Source organism: Engraulis encrasicolus, unplaced genomic scaffold (assembly GCF_034702125.1).
Source record: "Engraulis encrasicolus isolate BLACKSEA-1 unplaced genomic scaffold, IST_EnEncr_1.0 scaffold_55_np1212, whole genome shotgun sequence".
NCBI lineage: Eukaryota > Metazoa > Chordata > Actinopteri > Clupeiformes > Engraulidae > Engraulis > Engraulis encrasicolus.
In genome coordinates, this window is record NW_026945873.1 from 336,454 (window position 1) to 348,953 (window position 12,500).

Consider the following 12,500-nt stretch of genomic DNA (forward strand, 5'->3'; position numbering starts at 1 on the left):
AGCTTATCCGGCCCCAATATACTTTTACTGTTATGCAGCTTCACATGAAATATGACATATTTTGTAAAGTATTATTAGGAATTACATTTGCAATACAATTAAGTTGCATTTTCAGGGGACCTAGTGAAGGTGGCGTCTGTTGTGAAGGTGGCAGCCTTCAATATAGGCCTAAAGTGCAGGGGAAAATCCTGATTGTTTTCATAGTACATATGCAAAAGTTTCTTCACCCCTGGCCAAGTGGTTAAGGAGACTTTAAAGCAGATTGTTACAGGTTTGAAACCCACCCTTCCACTCAGTATCTCACTCCCTGGCTGAGATGCCCTTGTGCAAGGAACTTAACCCCTTACTTCTCCAGGGACTGTAGCCAATACCCTGTACCAATACCTTGTACTGTAAGTCCCTTTGGATGAGGGCCTAATGTTATGTAATGTACTGTAAAATATATACCAGGTACAGATCTGTCAGCACTGCAATACAATTCAAATGTGCATTACAGTCAATGTTTTTGTATAGTATGGAGTTATGTGTCTAACATATTGCATTTACTGCAGTAAAAGTGTACTTGTTAGACTATTCCAGGGCTCCATATAATAAATTGCAACAGGTACCTGCTTTTCACATTCAGGGAATGGATATGCACAATGTTTTAAAAGTGATATTGAAATGTTATTGTGGATGATGAGCTTTAGGGCCCCCTTGGTTCTTGGGTCACTTGGCCTGGGTCTGTTTAATCTGTCATTGAGCCCACAACATTATCTTAACCCCTTAGCGCAGCACTATGGCTCTCTGTAATGTCATAGCAATGTTGTTCTGATCTAGTGAAGCATTTTAAGTGAATAGGGTCGCCGGCAACCCCTGCTGCAGTAAGAGGCTAAATGGGCCTAATATGCTAAAAGCCACTAAAAAAATCTTAACATCAGCTTAAATTTACCAAATAGTAAAGGTCCAATAGGATATGTGCTACACATAATGTGCAGCACCTGTTCCACAGATGGCACCTGGGAAAGCCATGGCAAGATTAGATAGAGCTAACTAGATAGAGAGATTTTATTTTAACGTTTGTCCCATTATTGCAGTGGGAACCAAAAAGTGTAAAAATAAAAATAATTAGTGACCCAAAGCCATAGTATATTAAATAGTTAGATATTACCATGCTGGTACGCCATGCGCAACCAGCGAGCACTTTGGTCAAATACAAACACTGTCTACAAGTCTACAACACGTGCGTAACGTTTACCGTCATTATACCTTCCCATATAAATAGGGACTGCTTGGCTCAGTAAAATCGACGGTGAGATAGCATCTCATCGTGTGATAAGGTAGGCCTAATATTGATAGCTAGTTTGGTCATGTCCATGATACTACTGGCTACTTTTTGAGCAATTCTGACCCAACGCAACGCAAAACCTAATGTTGCCTCACGTAAGCACAGCTAATTGGCAAGCATGGGATTAAGAATTGCCACGTTTGTTCTTTGAATGTGTTTCGACCTCAACTTTCTAACGTGGGCTACACCAGTGTCACCATAAGTTGCAAGATCTGTCCAACTTGGTGCATAGCTCCGCCTTTTGCTGATTAAATAAGCGGGGGTGCATCGGAGTCGCCATCCTTGCTTTGAATGGCAATCAGAAGCTCATATTTGCAACATTTTGCGAGGCAATGTTAGCACTGAGACTGGAGACATGCGTTGGTATAATAACAAACGAAAAAGCAGCTGATTAGCCGCTTTGCAAAGCTGCTACGTTCAATTGCGTCAGATAGAACCCTATAATTCTAAGTTGAAGTGCGGTTTTGCAGATAGAACCTTCTGGTTCTGAGGATTAAACGGTGAAAAATGCATAAAACGTTAAAAAACACATTCTAGGATGTAAAGCAGTGCTACTATAATATGACTATGGCAATAACTCAATTTCGACCAAAATGTCAGATAGAACCTTATAATCCTAGAGCGACGAGTTGTCTTTCTAGCGCAAATTATCATTTAGCCCACACATAGCGTGAACTCTCATGATCTTAGATNACTGCAATGTAAAGATCCATACATGATCACGTAGGCTGCAGAGCCCTTCTCAACTGATTGACAATTGCACTCACGATGCTATAATGCGACATGTCCTGGCTGTCCAACAAAAAGTAGCCTATGTTGAATAGGCTAGATAACATTTTCTCATTAATTATTATTTTCTAATATGAGCATTTCGATCATAGTTTGTCTGTTACCCAGACTACCAAGTTTGCTCTTCATACAAGGCTATTTTATTATTTAGGCTATTTATTAGCCTATTTATTTATTTTAAGTGGCACGGGCATTGCTCTTCCACTGTAGGCTAAATTACTCAAATGAGCACTGCATTCAAAGGGAATAGGCTAATAATTTGGGCATTGTAGGCTATAGGCTTTAGTAGCCTAGGGGTCATTCCACGCCAAATCTCCGAATCATCCCGCACGACCAACTCAGATTTGGCAGAAAAAAATCAAGGAGGATCACAAACGTCCAAATAGGAAAAGTGCAAAAGTATAGCTCTCAACTCCTCATAGTTTTGTCATTAAAAATGTTTTTGTCAGGTACCCCCCTGACTCGTTTGGAACAGACTTCTCAGCGAGCCCACTTTCAGAGTGTTGTATCTAAAAAACTACTTTAAGTAGGTCCTCATGAATTTCAAGAGGTAACATTTGGAACATGTACTTGTGAAATGTGGATTTTCACACATCCTCTTGTCATTTACCACCGTTTTCTGGGGGCTTAAAGTTGCTTGAAAAATTCTCACCTTTGAATTTGTGGGCATCTTTGAATGACTGTGGTAAGCGTAGTTTTAAAGACAGAGGTTTGATATGGACACTGTATGTTCCCAACCATTCTGTGCATGTTGTGTTGAAAGACTGATCTTCTGCGATGAACAGTTTAGAAGATATGAAGTCTTTAAAATGGAAAAACTGAAACTTGGTGCCATCTTTGCCATGTCATTTAAAAAAAATGTCACGACTCACCACCATATTATCAACAGTTTTGGAAAGATTAGATGTCTGTTCTTAACATATCCAAAAACTGTGGTATTCTGCCTCATTTGGTCACAATGATTTTTCAAAAACCCACTGTTGGGTGACTTCCATAGCTCCTATGAAAAATGTATATTAGTGGCATCTTCGCCATGTTATACAAAAGAAATGACAGAACTCACCACTATGACATTTACAGTTTTAGAAAGACTCAATGTCTGTTTTTAACATATCCAGAAACTGGGGTGGTGCTCTGTCTCATTTTTAAAGAATGGACTTGTAAAAACGGCTGTGTGACATCTTCAGCTTGCTGCTCTATTGAGGTGGGGCCCCTGCTCTGATCTTTGCAGGCTACACGGGGGCCCTATCTACCAGTATTTGCCATGAGGCCCTATGTACAATTGTTCCACCACTGTGAATGACTTGAGCTCTTTGAGCCAGACATTTTTGATACAAGATATTTGACTTGAGCATTTTCGACACACTCAATATAATACGGCAAAAAAGTAAAAGTGGCTGTTGACAGATGTTTTTTCAGGAAACTACATTTCAGTAAATCAAAGGTTATAGACGTGTAAACTTCATCTTTAGGCACTGAAAACCAAATACCGGAATAAAGTGATGAAATGTTGAATCACTGAAACATCCCCGTAGATCTTGAAACAAGTACATCCTGACTATCACCTTATCTCAATGCTTTTTATTACAATTCATAACAATCTTTAATAACTTGTTTACCAGCTTTGATGCAGTTCTGAGGTCTGCTGTGAATTATTTTGGATTATGTATGAAATACTAACTTTTATCATGTGATTATTATTGCTACATCTGATTTGCGTTTCACTCCATGTATACATGTATATCTATTTGTGCAAACTCATCAGGGTTTATGAAGACCATCAAACAGTAATGCTTGCATTGCTCAGCTCTGTGATAGAATTGACCCTTGATGAGCATTCAGTCAGTATTGCAGTGGTCTAGCACCATGCTCAGGGTAGCTCAGTCATGGTGATTGGAGGGGCAGGACAGCTGTTTAGTCAGGTTACCTCCTTACGAACAGTCTCCTCCTTTTGTATCATCACTGTTTTTTTCTCTTCTCCATGATAATAAAAGTGTCCCACCCCCCCAAAAAAAACCATGACAAAGGTGACCTGTTCATAGAACTTGGCCCCGCCCCAGTCCTAACCATGACCGAGGAACCTAGCGCATTGTATTGGTTCATGGCAAAGGACTATATGTTGAATCACTTGATATGCACCCCTACTAATAGAGCAAAGTTGCAGAAGAGATGGGACATTTGAAATGTATTGAAGTAAAATATCCATGTCTGAGGAAGGGCCAGGGTGGCCCGAAACGTCACAAGATTAAAATGAAGTAAATGGGAGCATCAGTGTTGCGGTTCTTTTTTGATTATGTTTATCAAAATATCTTTACAGTTAAAAGAAATTTGTTACAAAAAGCATATGCTGAAATAAAGTTTGGCAAACATCCTGTATCAAAACTATGTGTTAACAATGCTACTTTACCAATCAGAATGATTCAATTAATTTATCACTACTGCAATTCAAGACTTACTTTACGGTATAATAGCAAAATGTTAACTCCTACAGTGTTGAGGTTTAAACACATGGCCATAACCTTTAATTCACGAACATTTAGTTACCAAAAAATGTAGTTACCTAAAAGCTAAAATAAAAATAAAAATAAAAATGGTATATAAATCACTCAACTGTTTCTTATTGTGTGCTTCAAAAATACTCAAGTCACATTTCTTGTATCAAAATGCCCAAGTCAAATTGCCTGTCATTCACTGTGTCAGCCCAAATAGATTGGCACCCAAAAGTCTGCAAAGGTCAAGATTTTAGCCCCTACCACAAATTCAGGAGGGCCCTGGACAAATGCCCTGCTTGTCCCCCTACAGCTCCGCCCCTGGTAATTCATGTGACTTAGGCATTTTCACAGGAGCTGCTGATGTAACAGCAAAGGGTTTTTCAAGATACCTTTTCAAGACATTGATGCAGAACACCATCCCAGTTTTTGGATATGTTACAAACAGACATCCTATCTTTCCAAAACTGTTCAGTTCATTGTGGTGATTGCTGTCATTGTTTTGGTATAGCATGGCAAAGTTGCCCCCCAATATCAGGTTTTCATAGGAGCAGTGGAAGTCACACAACAGTGGGTTTTTAAAAAATCATTGTGACCAAATGAGGCAGAATACCATCCCAGTTTTTGGATATGTTAAGAACAGACATCTAATCTTTCCAAAACTGTTGATAATATGGTGGTGAGTCGTGACATTTTTTTTAAATAACGTGGCAAAGATGGCACCAAGTTTCAGTTTTTCCATTTTAAAGACTTCATATCTTCTAAACTGTTCATCGCAGAAGATCAGTCTTTCAACATAACATGCACAGAATGGTTGGGAACATACATTGTCCATATCAAACCTCTGTCTTTAAAACTGCACTTACCACAGTCCTTCAAAGATGCCCACAAATTCAAAGGTGAGAATTTTTCAAGCAACTTTAAGCCCCCAGAAAACGGTGGTAAATGACAAGAGGATGTGTGAAAATCCACATTTCACAAGTACATGTTCCAAATATTACCCCTTGAAATTCATAAGGACCTACTTAAAGTAGTTTTTTTAGATACAACACTCTGAAAGTGGGCTCTCTGAGAAGTCTGTTCCAAACGAGTCAGGGGGGTACCTGACAAAAACATTTTTAATTACAAAACTATGAGGAGTTGAGAGCTATAATTTTGCACTTCTCCTATTGGGACGTTTGTGAACCTCCTTGATTTTTTTCTGCCAAATCTGAGATGGTCGTGCGGGATGATTCGGAGATTTGGCGTGGAATGACCCCTAGTCTATTTCGACAATGTAGACATAGCCACTCGAATCCCTAGCTGTGGAGAAAATTAATCTGTAGGTTGGGCCACACCAATTTAATTTGTTGGTTCTCGGATTTTTTCAGGAAAAAGTTGAAGCGAGAGGGCGAAAAAAAAAAAAAAAAAAAAAATTAGTCGTGTGGTAATGCCACGGATGTAATAAGGGGACTGTTATGTTATACCACCTGTATATCAGCCTCACATGGACCTCCAAAGGAAGGTGCAAGACAGGCAAACACCTGGACATGGAGAAGGACAGTGTAGAAGGGAATTAAGGCAGCCAAATAGACCGGGCACAACATTAGGGCACAGGGCAATTATTATATTAATCTGGTTTGAATAAACTGAGATGATTCAACAGTCTGAAACCGCAGTCTTTATTGAACAAGACAGCAAATACAGCATTTGTGACCATATCAATGGAATTACAAGCTATAAAAGTACAACTTTAGAACGTTAGACCACATCATAGTATCTGCACCACATCTGCACATAGTAGGTTATGTACTTGCATTGAAAATGACAAAGTAGCATCTTCACAGGAGTTGACAAAGGGCAATTGGTTCCATGTTTGGTATGTGTACGATCCTCAGCCCCATCACCAACTGGTGGTGTTGTCTGTGAGATGAATACCTGGAATGTAAATCAAAATAAGACATTTTTAAATGTAGACATATACAGTTCCTTTATTTTTAACAGTTGCAATCTTCCAGGGTTGGACAAGGCCTATTGCCTTCTTGCACAGAGCAAGTAAAAGCACTGTTTGGGCAAGTGCATGTTGGGCAAGTATTTTTATGCATTGTGCATTATTGGAGCAAAAGACACAAAATTTTCATCAAATAAAGATATTATATTGATGCCAGTCAAAATATGCCCTTTTTGTCAGAAAAAAGTCTCTCATTTAAACAAAGCAAGCAACCTTATGAATTGCTTGGAGTGTTGTTTCCCCTTGGGAAACAAACAAAAAACACAACAAAAAGTAACGTGCAAGTACAATGCATTTGGTTTGGGCAAGTGGAAATCATACTGTATTTGCCTAAACTTGTCCAACCCTGTACGATGTCATCACCGAGCCGGAGAAGAATTAAGTTTAACAATAGGTCACGTCAGTGATATAACCCCGCGGTGTTTGACGGACGGTGATGCATATCGAAAATGTATTCAGGGGATAGAATAGAATGTCAAAGCAGCTGAGTATATGCAATTATTGATTCATCACATGGCCCGTTGTTTACTTTCTCTCCGGCTCGGTGGAACAGCCTGACTGAAAAGAAAGATGGCGGCGCCCTGTGACCATGTTTACCAGGGCGCATCATTCGAAAATGTACTTTTATCTAAACTATCCGGCGCTTGCCTGGTTAACACCAGACCTAATCACAAGTGAGATTAGGTCTGGGGAGTTGCCTATTGTAAATTCCGTATGGGGCCGGAATACTTGGCTAATATGACACACTGCCCTGCTCTCTGATTGGGCAGAGAAACTGTAAAGGACGGAATGTTTGGCCATTATGACACAGGTACCATGATCTTGTACGTTATGAGTCATCCTCGCCATACTGTCTTTCAGATCGAAACGATTGTGTAGAACTAAAGGCAGTATGGGAGTTCCCAGGCTAATCCGGCGCAGTATCAAACTTCTCTATACATTGCTTTACGTGTCAACACCCACGCGACGAAGTTTTGAGTAACTTTGAGGCCCGCAAATGGGTGGAAAGTACATATTCATTACGAACTAGTTCTACTTTGACCAGGACCAGTTTTGGTTGCCCTTGCCCCATCATACACCAAGCAAATAATAGTTAATAAAACCCACCTGCACAGACTCTTGGCTGGTTGTTGAAATGGTTCTGTCGAATAAATCCCCGAAGTTCTCTTCGTCTTCGACTTCTGTTATCCTGTCTTGTAAATGCGTAGGCTACTATGCCATACACTGGCTGCTGCCCCAGGGGGCTGCTACTGGGTCATTCCAGCTGGAATCAGCAAATGGTCCCCACTCGACCCCCTCGGATTTGCTTGAAAAAAATATATGTGATGGCTTAAACATCCAATAGAACATATCCACCATTGCAGATTTCAGCTGTGCATACTTTTTCCACAAAAAATCTGTAAATAAGGACACCCCCTCCCCATGATTTGGTGTCACTGCCTGAGTGACCATATTCAGACTTAATTATCTCCAAAACTATTTGTGGTGGGTCCATTATTTTTTCAGGGCTAAGAGTCATAGACCTGACAAGCATACATTACAATTTGCAGCACTGTATGTCAAATTACACCTTAATGCTGGCCCTCTACTTTTCTTTGAAATTAAAATTGCAAGGGTTTTCAGATGTCCATAAAAACCTCAAATTTCAACATTCAAGGTTCATCCTTGGTACATGGTCAGATATGTTCCATGACTGTCACATCACATCATATTTAATATAAGGGTCCAATGGTTGTTGAGATGCCGAGGTCCAAAGATGGGCAAAAACTAATTTGTACCATTATTTGGAGCAATATTCCCAATGTATGACACCAGTTGTGAACTTGCTGTTTGGTGTCTCTGAAAGATAATATTATTATTCATAACATATCTAAAAATTGGGATGGTGTTTTGCCCCATTATTTTTATAATTAATTTTTAAAACTCATTCCTGTGTGACATGCAGGTGCACCTTAGAAGCCCTGTTACCTTAGAAAAATTGGGTTTACTACACCTAAAATGAATAGCCAAGTCAGTGTACACTAAAACCTAAAATCTCTGATACCAAATAGGTGATTTTATACTTTGTTCAGCTCAGTATTTCAGTATTTCTGACTTAACCCTCAATTCCATCCTAAGAAGGTGGCCAATCCCCTTGATTTTTGTGTTCCATTTTCACACAAAGATGGCGGCTCATGGAGCCAATGGCATAGTTCCAAAATAGTTCCAGGAAGTCAGCATCATGGGAAGGAAACAATACACCATTGTTTGGAGCAATATTTCCAATATATGACAGCGGTTGTGAACTTGCTGTTTGTTGTTTCTGGAAGAGGATATTCTTTTTAACAACATATCTAAAAATTGGGATGGTGTTTTGCCCCTTTATCTGTATAATGCCTTTTCAAATCTCAATGCAGTGTGGCATGCATCCCTCAAATCCATCCAAAGTGGCGTCATGAAAAAAAACCCCACCATTTTTTAGAGCAATACCTCCAAAGTATGACACCAGCTATGAACTTGTTTTTTGTTGTGTCTGGAAGAGGATATTTTTATTAACAACATAGCAAAGAAATAGAATGGTGTTTTGCCTCATTCCTTTTAATGATCGTAAAGCGCATTGCGGTGTGACATAAGCCTGTGATCAAATAGTGCAGAGGGAAGCGGAAGTGGCAAATTGTTCTGGGCTAAGGACATGGGGGAATCAAGATTGGGTACTTATTACATTGCATGTATTGGGAATGGGTCTCTTCAGACTACTTTATCCCGGGCCCAGGCAAAGCTGTTTGTTCAGCTGAGTATTTCTGATTTTTCTGGGATTCTGGCCTCATCTTTTTAAGTGTACTATCGGCCAGATGATCAAGTGACTACGCAACATGTTCTCACTGGCGCTACGTTAGCAATAAATTCAAGATGGTTGAGAGAAGTACCATTTTGAGAGAAGTCATTAAAAATACAACCTCTGGAAATAAAACAAGGCGTTGATATGATTTCCTTGATGCAACCTTGATTTCCTTGAAGGTGATTTAATATTTGAAAAAAAAATGAAATGTATTAAAAAAGTCAGGAACTTTTAATGCTCTGGCCTGTGACAATACATTTTATACACACTTAACTTTCAATCACCAGTTGCATCTTATGAGTTGACTTTATAAGGTAGCTTGCCATTGTCATTGATGATGCATTAGGTATCTGCACTCATATTGTTGTGTGCAATCTTCCTTCATTGGCAATTCAATGAGGAACACCTTGAAGGACCACAGAGGTATTGATTTCAGTAAGCATACCACCACCATGCTCAGGGCACTTCGGTCAGGGGAGGATGATGGGTGGCGGGAAGTTCTACAATCAGGATACCTCTCTAAAAACTGTCTCCTCCTATGTGTCATCTCTTATCAACTTATACTTTCCTATGCGACCATAAAACAGTCCCACCCCCGCCAACAGTCACCACGACAGAGGTACCCTGACTGTAGAACTGTGCCCCGCCCCCAATCCACCACCATATCTGAACGCTTTTGCATGCTGCAAAGCTTCCTTTCGGCTTCCATCATCTCACCTGGATCAATGTGATGATGAACTTTACAAGTAATGAACATTGTGTGCAAGCATCCAAACCATGATTGTTGTAATTACTGCTGCTAACCTGCAATCCACTTGTCAGCATTGCAGTGGGATATTATTACAATGATGCAAGCGGCTGAATTAGATCGCAACAATGTGACAAGAACCACATGGTTGTCTGGTGCCAATATGAACTTCTGTGCCTTCAATATTCACCTGATATTGAATACTGCATGCAAGCAAACTCCTCTAACAAAAACTCCAGGATCATGCTGTCAAACTAGTCTGAGGGAATCTCTAGCCAGTATGGTTAGTTATTTTGCAATACAGCTGGTAACTTAACGAGTAAGACACAAGCTTCATAGCAAATATAAAGTTACAGGTGCTGATTGAAAGACTAGTTAGGATGGGAGTCCTTGTTGCAAACAAGAGTACTACAATTATTTAATCCTCTCCTATTTCATCACTTTATTCCAAGACTACTACTACCGCTACAACTACTACTACTACTACTACTACTACTACTACTAAAATGATGATGATGATTATTATTATGATTTTACAATTAAAATAATTAATGTCTATCAAAGCCATGTGCAATGTGCTATTCTTGCTGTGTGGCATCAATCAATTCATTTTCAAGTGTTATGGTTTCCCTAGAATTTGCTTTGTCATTCACAGGGTAGCCATCTTGTTTTCACTATTAAGGTGACATCAGAGCCATGGATTTGAGAGTTGCGACAAGTCGGTTGGTGACATGGTCCTCATAGCTTCAAGTAATTGTAGCCAATTGAGATTTTGAAGTCCGTTATAAAAATAATGAGGAAAAACACCATCCCATTTTTTTGATATGTTGTTTAAAAAAACATCCTCTTTCAGAAACACCAAACAGAAAGTTCCTAACTAGTGTCATACATTGGAAATATTGCTCCAAACATTGGTGCGAATTAATTTTTTCCGAACTTTGGACCTCTGTATCTCAACAACCATTGGAGCCTTTTGTTAGATATACTATGATGTGAAAGTCATGGTGCATATCAGACCATTTACCAAGGATGAACCTTACATGGAGAACTTTGAGGATTTTACAGACATTTGGAAACCCTAGAACATATGATATCTACAAAAAGTAGAGGCACATTATTACGGTGTGATTTGACTTACAGTGCTGCAAATTGTAATATGCGATATTCAGGTCTGGGACTCTTAGCCCTGAAAATATAATGAATCTGACACAAATAGTTCTGGAGATAATTGAATCTGAACATGGTCACTCATGCAATGTCGCTAAAACAAGCATAGGGGGTGTACTTATTTACAGATTTTTTGTGCCAAAAGTATCCACAGCTGAGTTCTGATATTGTGGATATGATCTATTGGATGTTTAAGCCATCACATGCATTTTTTTCAGGCAAATCCGAGGGGGTCGAGTGGGAGATTTTTCAGAAATTTGCTGATTCCAGCTGGAATGACCCTACTGCTAACCCACAGGGGCTTCAACTTGCCATTGCATGTTTGTCTGTAAAACCCTGCATGTAACACGTTTCCTGATTCGCTAGTCGTAATCGGCATGTTGAAAGGAGTGGTTTTATTGGTTCTCTACGTCACATGACCTCCAACTACTAAAGAGACACCTCTCCGTTCATGAAAACATGTAGTCTTCGTTTTTTTTGCGATTTCATTTTTTGGGGTATTGAAACTGTTTTTTTTTTGTTTGTTTTTTTCATTTTGACACAAAATACAAGCGGCGAATCCGAGAACCAACAAATTAAATTGGTGTGGCCTTGAGGAGCAGACGGAGCAGCCGTCAAGTGGATTGCCTCGTAGTCGTGGTACGACACAGGAAATGAAAACAAAGTCTCCTGCAGAGCGCGTGGCACCATCGTAGTTATTCAGCCATATAAACTTTGATCTATTTCGCAAAAAATGTCCCTGCTTGCTAAAGTAAACTATAGCCTATTGGCTATAGCCTACTTTAAAATTCGGCATCATTTCAAAGGTCCTGACCTGACTGACCGCACCCGAACCGAATTTCATTAAAAAATAATATTTCAGAACCCGTGCCTGCGGTCGACCGTGGTTAACTGCAAGTGCCCGCTGATTTCGGGTCAGCCCGCGCATCACTGGCGCACACACAAACACACAAACGCACACACACACACACACGCACACACACACACACACATGTAGGACTGCTGCAAGGCATAAGCAGAGGGCCTGCTAAATTGAGATTGAATAAAACAGGTTTTGTTTTTATTTTCATTTAATTAAGAGGGGGGCCTCCTGACCAGTTATGGTTAGGGCTTCCAAAACTTTAGTAGTGGCCCTGCACACATACACACATGCAGGCACATGCACGCACAGA